Source organism: Bacillus rossius (genome assembly GCF_032445375.1).
Source record: "Bacillus rossius redtenbacheri isolate Brsri chromosome 9 unlocalized genomic scaffold, Brsri_v3 Brsri_v3_scf9_2, whole genome shotgun sequence".
Lineage (NCBI taxonomy): Eukaryota > Metazoa > Arthropoda > Insecta > Phasmatodea > Bacillidae > Bacillus > Bacillus rossius.
In genome coordinates this window covers 21307477-21316631 of record NW_026962013.1, presented here as the reverse complement: position 1 = coordinate 21316631, position 9155 = coordinate 21307477, and the positions used below count along the sequence as shown (strand labels likewise).

At 36.4% G+C, this 9155-nt stretch overlaps 1 long non-coding RNA gene across 1 annotated transcript; it reads right to left on the bottom strand.

Annotated features, from left to right (window-relative positions):
• Positions 1 to 511: 511 nt before the first annotated feature.
• LOC134542943 (uncharacterized) lies at positions 512 to 7849 on the bottom strand. The gene is made up of 2 exons (XR_010076869.1): positions 5860 to 7849; positions 512 to 3620 (listed from the first exon to the last, which is right to left on the bottom strand). It is a non-coding gene; the product is annotated as an uncharacterized LOC134542943 (long non-coding RNA).
• Between the last annotated feature and the right edge of the window lie 1306 nt (positions 7850 to 9155).

Sequence of the window (9155 nt, the reverse complement as noted above, 5' to 3'; positions counted from 1 at the left end):
TTTTTTACTTCTTGCAGTTATGATTAGTTGTACAAAAAGTTCTCTAAGATAAAAAAATTTTTGTATTACTCATAACATTTATTAAACGTTAAAACGGATGTGATACTAATCATATTTTGGGAGTTATTTCGATTTTTCTGTTTTTCTTAAAACCTTAGCCATCTCTGCCCATTTGGTCGGATATCGCCCATTAACGAACTCGACCGAGATTTCATTTATCAGTTTGAAAGTTATTTGTGCAAAATTACGACAGTTATCGTGACTATAAAAGTTTGAATTGTATATATTGTCACGTGTTCCTAGCCGGTGCCACCGCCATTTCTGTCACGATCCACCTTCAGAGGGGGGGGGGGCGAGAATCGTAGCTCTTTACATAGAAACAACTCGCTTGGCATCAACTAGTCTTAACTTCATAAAATACTTTACTGTACCTAGGATCATAGGTTCGTCATCCCGTACAGGATGTCTGGTGAGAGCTGAACTAAGGAGATTTTGCAAAATAACATAATACTTAATTAAAATTATTTTATTCTTAAAGTCAAATACTCAACATCATTTTAAAGAACATTTAAATAGCGGGATTACAATTTAAAACAATAATCTCTTTACTTCCTTAACGATTGAACGACCTTACAAGAGAGAGAATGAGAGAACTTCACTAAACACTTCCCTAGTCCTTCCGAATACCTCAAATCATAATTAATACTTAAAATTAAAACAAAGATAAGTCCATACTCACATTTTCCGAAAAGCCTTTCTTGATCGATTACTTTAAAAAAATAACGTAGGGGCCTCTCCTGCCCTTGAAATCCCGAACGAACATTACATTGTAAAAACTATGACGCGTGACCCCTGACGAGGGCCATAGCCTCCGCCCGAAAGCTTGACGACTACATTATGACCTAACTTAAATTAAACGACTCGTGGCCTCTGGCGTCGACCATAGCTTCCGCCCGAAAGCTTGAATTCCTAAATCACGAACGAACTAACAACTCGTGACCACAGGTGAGACGCATAGCCTCCGCCTGAGTGAGCCTGAATTCCTACATCACGAACGAACTAACAACTCGTGACCACAGGTGAGACGCATAGCCTCCGCCTGAGTGAGCCCCGAGTCACCACTCACTTGCGCTTAAATTCGCGCGCCCTGCCGCGCCTACCATAACAAAAGCTCGTTATTGAAGTCAAATTTACTAAACAACTAACTAGAACATCTGGGAAGACTACCCCCCCTCTACCCCAATGTGCAGGCCACACCGCGCGGCTTGTTACGACAGCGCGCCCCAGTAACTGCGGCCCGTGGCTGCGCCAGCGCGCGGCCAAACAAACAAACAAAATTCTGCAAGCCCGCAGCGCGCCGCGCCGGCCCCGTGCCCCAATTACATGGTCACGCCACTTGCGCTGACGAGTGAACAGAGCAGCCAGCCCAGAGTCCCGTCAGTAAAGTCCCTAAATTTGATTTCAACAACCCTGCAAAATTTCAACCCGCGACATAACCCTCCCCTCACAGAGCTCGAGCCCCATCGAGCTACCTCAAAATTACAAATTGTCTTTTTCCATTAAACCATAACTATAAATTCCTCATTTCACAAAAATAATAATTTTCTTAGTTCCTTGCTGTCTGAACATACATCTAGATTCTGCATAAGATTTATTTTAAAACAACAAGTATTCATAAAATTAAATGTAAAACTTTTATCTGGTTTGTTCTCACAGGAACCTTCAGAGGCTCGAGTTCTCAATTCTAAAAAAATTGTTCTGTTAGTGAAGCTCTCTTTACAAATTAAATTACTGTTCTTAGTTTCTCAGTATTCGTTAAACAATGTGCAAATTCTTGATAATTATTATTATTTTTTTTTTTCGGTTTCCGTTTATTACCATACTTCTTTCGTTCTTCAAAAAAAATTAAGTGTCCTTACAGTGTTTCAATTAATTAAACTCTTATCTCGTGAAGGTTGGTGCAACTCCTCGAAGTCAGTGTTGTCGAGAAGAGTAGCCCCCTGGGCTGGCCATCAGCAAACACCACTCAACTCCAACAGCTACTGGACTGGCTTCCAGGGCAGCTCACAACTTCTCCCCACATCTGCTTCGGAGTTGTGCCATCCTCATCACGAACAGATTACAATTCTGAAACATCATCAACAGGCATTACCATCACGCCTGACAAATACAAAACTAACTACTAAACTGCAATCGATGGGCAAGGATGCAAACACACAAAAAAATATAATTAATTAATTCAACTGCTAACATAAAGTATCCCACCCTTAGCATAATCTAATCAGGCAAATAATTTGATAGGAAAAACTTAAGGAAGGGAAACATGACCTCCAATGATTTTCCCTAACTCTTGAGTCTTGATCTTCTCTATACAGCAAATAGTCCCCACGAAGTAACTGGGTTGAAGGTCAGTTCACATGACCCACCCATAACCTCTTCTACTCTTCTTTTCTTCTGGGGGCAACCACAATGCCCACCAATCTCTCTCCATGGTGCCGAACCAGCTATCCCATGAGAGTAAACAACGTAGTCAATAGAAGCGCAGAGGGGAAACACCAATCTCTGGCTTGTCGAGTCATAAAACTGCTTTATCTTCTTCTTCTTCTGAGTAAAAATATCTGACTAACCTTGCTTCTATTCTTCCAAACAGTAAAAAAAAAGTTCATCAGGTATCTTCATAAAAAAACATTCTAACTAATAATAAGTCTTCTTTTTCTTCTTTTTTTTTTCTGTTAGATGTAATAGAAGGCCATGTTAGGGAGGTTATAGGGAAAAAGAGTGGCCAATTCCCACCCCATCACCCACCTAGATCATGACTAATTAACTTTTAAACTTTCTATTTCAAACAAATAAAAAAAAACATTTTTTTATTCAAACTTTTAAATTATAATTACTTTTACTTCATAACCTCAAAAGCTAATCAATAATTCTAAATGAAATTGTGATTTACTGCATCCTTGTTCCATCCGATCTGTTTGTTTATAACCTTTCTTGTAAAGTATAAAATTTTCAAACATTACTAATTCAAAAAAAAAATTAAATTCTGGTGTCCTTTGAGTTACAATTAACTTTACTATTTCTTAGCTTGAAATAATTTAAGTTTTCAGAACTATTTCATTGTCTAATTCACAACACTTAAAAATCAACTCAAAACAACAAATCATCAAAATCAATAAGATCATCTGACCTACCTATCAGTACTGTGAACTTGAACTGTTCGTACACATTTATAATAAGCTATTGTATTTAAATTCCAACCTAAATAAGGTTTAAAAAAAAACTACTAATCCCTCTGTAAATTAAGAAAATTAACTTTAAAAATTAAACTTAAGGTATTAGTTCTTTTTGACAGCTACCACAACTCACTAGTTCCATTACATTACTATAACCTAAAAAGTTCTGTAAATAATGTTTATAACAAAAAAACTCCAGTTACTGTCTTCCATAAAAAAATAAAACTTTACATGACCTTATTAATCTCCACTTGTAAGTCCATGGCTGCCAGCTTTCTCTTCTCTTGAATCTTCAGTCTTGGCTCTTGTTTCAGTGATCTTGTATCTTGTCTCTCGAACTCTTGTCATCTTGTAAACTGGACTGCTGCTCAGCTCATCTTAAGGAATCTGTAACAGTTTCAAAAATACATGTTAATTTAAATTACATAATTCCTGTTCTTTGGTCCTAAAAAAAAATTGTATTATTAGTACACATTACCCTGAAACAACATTATTATTCATTGTTTATTACTTAAAAAAAATGCTTTACCATAAAATCCTTTTTTGTTCTTTTCATTAGGCCTATTTATTTTCCTTCTTCTTAATTAAATTCTGCTTCAAATGTTAATCCTAACTTAAGACCTACCATCTATTTATTATTAATTACCTACATTATTTATGTTACCCTAAACTTCCCATAAGTTTCTAATACTTCCTATCAAAGACATTCTCTCTAAAAAAAAAATTTACTTGTGACTCTTAACTTAACAAACTTAAAAAAAACTTTTACACTAGACTTAACTTATTATTCATTCTTAGTTACTAAATTTCTATATGTAAACTTTAGTACTTACAAACAAAAACTGCCTATTTCTCTCTACCTCTTAATCTCTTTCAATTATTACAATAATAATGTTACCTTGCATCTTTAAACTTTCTTCTTTTCAATTAAATTAGACATCTCATAACAATAAAAATTCTGCCTATACTCTTCTTATGGGTGTACAACCCAACAACAAAATTTCAAATTCTCAAGTTTCCTTATATTTAAATTATGCAATGCACATAACCTCTGTGGTGCCTGTACCCTTTTAGGCCTACCACCTTCTCCTCTCACAGCATGACTCTTATTCCTCGGGGTCTGTATTCACTGTTACAAATCAAATATCTCAAAAAAATTAAAAACAAATTTATTATTTTAAGAAAACAAAAATTTACATTGAATTTACTATGGAGCCTGGAAATCTTAATGTCCCACAGCAGCTAACATGACTAAATCCCATGGAACCCCAGGTTTACATAACCTGTGCCCAAAAATTTAAGCATACCAGGCTTTCTCTGCACTGGTTTTACAGCATCACACACTATTTAGGGCCCCTGATCTGCCATCAGTCCCAAGGAGTTTTCCCACAACCCCTCTCTACACAAGCGCCTACCGCATTCCTCTCAATTGGCTATCGGTTTTACGGCATTCTTTTGGGATCCGACCATCAAGTTAGGGCTAATCGAACATTAAACCTCCATACTTCCAAACTAATGTAAATCAATTAAATTTTCTCTGTAATTTCTTAAAATCCAAATAAAAATTATTCAAACATGCCCAAGAAACTTTCAAAAAAAAAATTCATAATCTTATCTTCAAACCCTTAAAATAAAAATAAATAGATTACTCTGTTTTCTCCTTAATAACTGTAAACTGTCAACAAATATTATGTCGTAAATTTAACTATGCTTACTGACTCTAAATCATAAAATCTCATTCGTCCTAATTAATAAACAACCAATTTCCTTGAGATCTCACTGTATCTCTCATACTCAAACTCCACTGGCTGAATATCTCAATAAATTCAAAAACAATTATCTAAACTCTTAAAGAAACTCCTCCCCAATTATTCAAATTACTTCACCTTATTTTATTTCATTACTTAAAACACCTTACTCAAAAAAAATTAATTAATTATCTAGCTATCTTCCATTATTATTTATTTACCGAACAAAACTTTCTCCTAAATTAATTTAGTAACATTCAATTTCACATTAGGCAAGTACACTAACTCTCTACAGCAATGTTTCTCATTTCCCTCCTTCCTAACTGAATCCAATCTTACTTAACCTCCAGGGAATTTACCTCACAAAATAACCAAAAATTTCACTGTAGTGCCTATCTGCTATAGGCCCACTACACAGGGGGCTCTAACCCCACCAACAAACTTCATTGAAATGGTACCCTATCCCATACAGGATAGCCACTTCGGTACTACCATGGGGAACTCCTGCCCCAATTACTCACAACTCTCAGGATTCTCCTGACCCTTAATTCCGTAGTCAGCCCATCTCCTATGGTCTGCGCTACAATTCCCTTTCTTCCCAGGGACACAACGCCTCACCTTAGGGTCCCTCGCCCTAATGAAAACATTAATTTTGTCTCTCTGTTCTTTTGGAGTAAATTCCCTCTATACACAAAAACTATCCTTCCCACTTTTCTCAATGCTTATCGATTTTATAGTGTACCTCCTTAATAATGTTTACAAATCCCAAAAAAATATTTTTAAAACCGAGGTAGAATTTAACTAACAAAAACATAAACAACTTACAACGAAACACTTCTAGCCTATACATCATACACTTCTTAAAATAAATTACTTACATACTGAAAGTTCCTCTTCTTCTAAAACACACTTAAATTTAAATTTATTTAACCAATAGTCTATTTTCTTATCGCTAAGTTACCGTACAGCTGATCAAAACAAGGTCACGGCCTGTCCACGTCTCCTTATGAGCCCGTGACGTCACCGAATTCCATCAGGTGCGCCAACCCTCGCTTGCGGTTCCTCCGTTCTCCGCTAGGTCTCAGCACCTCCCCGTCACGTGTTCACTCTGCCACGTCCACTGACGTGTCGTTCTGAAACAACTCTCAACATTTTTCTAATTAAAACAAAACATCACTATAAATTCTATAACTCTCTTTTACATAAACTCTCGTTTTCTCTTTAATTCCTTTCTAACGTTTATCCTTTCCTCGACTGATTTAATTCGTACGTCTCGTCTCCTACGCGCACGAAAACAAAACAAACTTCTCTTGAAAATAATTCCTATTTACGACAAAAAACTTTATTTTAAATTATAATTCTCTTAACCTACAATCTTAAAATGAACTTCAATTAAATTAAACCACTTGCATTATCTCTAATAAGCATTTAACTTATAACGTATTCTCCTCACGTAATAATCCCCGATATAAATCTACAATAAATTCAACGACTTAAAACAACTTATCACTATAAACTTTATCCTTACAAGTATCCTCAAATAAACATCTGTTACGTCAAAAAAAAAATCTCAAAGACTTCCTCCACTATAGACTAAAATTCCGTAATCCTCTCCTCAAGTAAACTCTTAGTAACCTGCTATCAGAAGCTGAAACTAACTTAATAATAAACATAAAAATCTACCTCTCTCTCTCTCCAGAAATAGAACCTACCCGGCGCCTCCACCATTTCTGTCACGTGTTCCTAGCCGGTGCCACCGCCATTTCTGTCACGATCCACCTTCAGAGGGGGGGGGGGGGGCGAGAATCGTAGCTCTTTACATAGAAACAACTCGCTTGGCATCAACTAGTCTTAACTTCATAAAATACTTTACTGTACCTAGGATCATAGGTTCGTCATCCCGTACAGGATGTCTGGTGAGAGCTGAACTAAGGAGATTTTGCAAAATAACATAATACTTAATTAAAATTATTTTATTCTTAAAGTCAAATACTCAACATCATTTTAAAGAACATTTAAATAGCGGGATTACAATTTAAAACAATAATCTCTTTACTTCCTTAACGATTGAACGACCTTACAAGAGAGAGAATGAGAGAACTTCACTAAACACTTCCCTAGTCCTTCCGAATACCTCAAATCATAATTAATACTTAAAATTAAAACAAAGATAAGTCCATACTCACATTTTCCGAAAAGCCTTTCTTGATCGATTACTTTAAAAAAATAACGTAGGGGCCTCTCCTGCCCTTGAAATCCCGAACGAACATTACATTTTAAAAACTATGACGCGTGACCCCTGACGAGGGCCATAGCCTCCGCCCGAAAGCTTGACGACTACATTATGACCTAACTTAAATTAAACGACTCGTGGCCTCTGGCGTCGACCATAGCTTCCGCCCGAAAGCTTGAATTCCTAAATCACGAACGAACTAACAACTCGTGACCACAGGTGAGACGCATAGCCTCCGCCTGAGTGAGCCCCGAGTCACCACTCACTTGCGCTTAAATTCGCGCGCCCTGCCGCGCCTACCATAACAAAAGCTCGTTATTGAAGTCAAATTTACTAAACAACTAACTAGAACATCTGGGAAGACTACCCCCCCTCTACCCCAATGTGCAGGCCACACCGCGCGGCTTGTTACGACAGCGCGCCCCAGTAACTGCGGCCCGTGGCTGCGCCAGCGCGCGGCCAAACAAACAAACAAAATTCTGCAAGCCCGCAGCGCGCCGCGCCGGCCCCGTGCCCCAATTACATGGTCACGCCACTTGCGCTGACGAGTGAACAGAGCAGCCAGCCCAGAGTCCCGTCAGTAAAGTCCCTAAATTTGATTTCAACAACCCTGCAAAATTTCAACCCGCGACAATATATAGTATATATATATAAATATAAAGGCTATATAAACTTTTGAGATGACTATTGTTTTGGGGTCTATGGACCCTAAAACGAAAAGCATTACAAAAATATTCCGGAAGTCGCACCATGCTAACGGCTACAATAGGTAGTATTTCTTTGAGATCTACCTAACAAGGCAACAAAAAAAAAACACGTAGGCCTACCACAAAAAGACGCCAATCATTACTTAAAATAAGCATATATTTCATTAAACGTTAAAATAATGCAAACAGTTTTTTCTTTTTGGAACTATGACTTGATATTTTAATGGTTTAGTTTTGTTCAGTTGGAAAGAATCGATGTCACAAACATAATTTTCATTGTCAATACAGCAGCTTATTAATTGTCCAGTTCTGAGTGTTGTGTAATACTTCTAAATTTGTGGTTTCAAATCTTTAGGGGAATTTGTTAAAAATTTCTTAATAGTAGAGCAAACAGAGAAAACTTTAAAAAGGAATCATGTATTTAAATCTTAGCGCTTTACTTTAAATAATTTTTATCGTCGTGATCATACACAAAATAAATTTGAAAACTGATAACTTTGACAAAATATTTCATAAACACTAATACAAAGTTTAATTATTTGAGCTAATACATTTCCAAAACGTGTTGAGCTCTTTTCCTAAATAGAATGATCAACCACAGAGTAGATTTCCAATTTTTATGAAACTAATTCATGCAGTAAACAAAATAGTTGCCTTCATTAGAATTTTTGATCATATTAGAGATATTTATTTGGATTTAGAAGATATTTATATGATACAAATAGAGCTTGTTGACAAGTAAAAGAATGATTTGTATTTAATTGTTACAAAATATAACCAAAACAATTTCACGCAAAAAAAAAATTGCGGGGAATAAATAACCTGAACACTTTTAAGTACGTGTGTTACTGTATTATCTCGTAACTTATTTACCCGTAAGTTTTCACCAATAGTTGCGGCACTTAAAAAAAAAAATATTTTCATGAAAAATCAAGCACGTAAGCACATATATAATTGAATGGTGAGAGAACACTAGTATTTGATACAAAAAAATGCGAATTACGCAGATATTATGTTTCATACAGCATTATATTTTAAGTGGAATGCAGTAAATATTTCAAATAAAAGACCAATGATCAAAGACCATATGAATGCATTTGTAATGCCGCAGGAAGTTTCCTTCACCTCCCACACAGTTATAAGCGCCTAATACCCAGTTCGCCCGAGCACTCCGCATTCGAGTCCCAACCACCGTGCGAGTCCCACCCACCCCTTGGGTCCCCCCCCCCCCCTT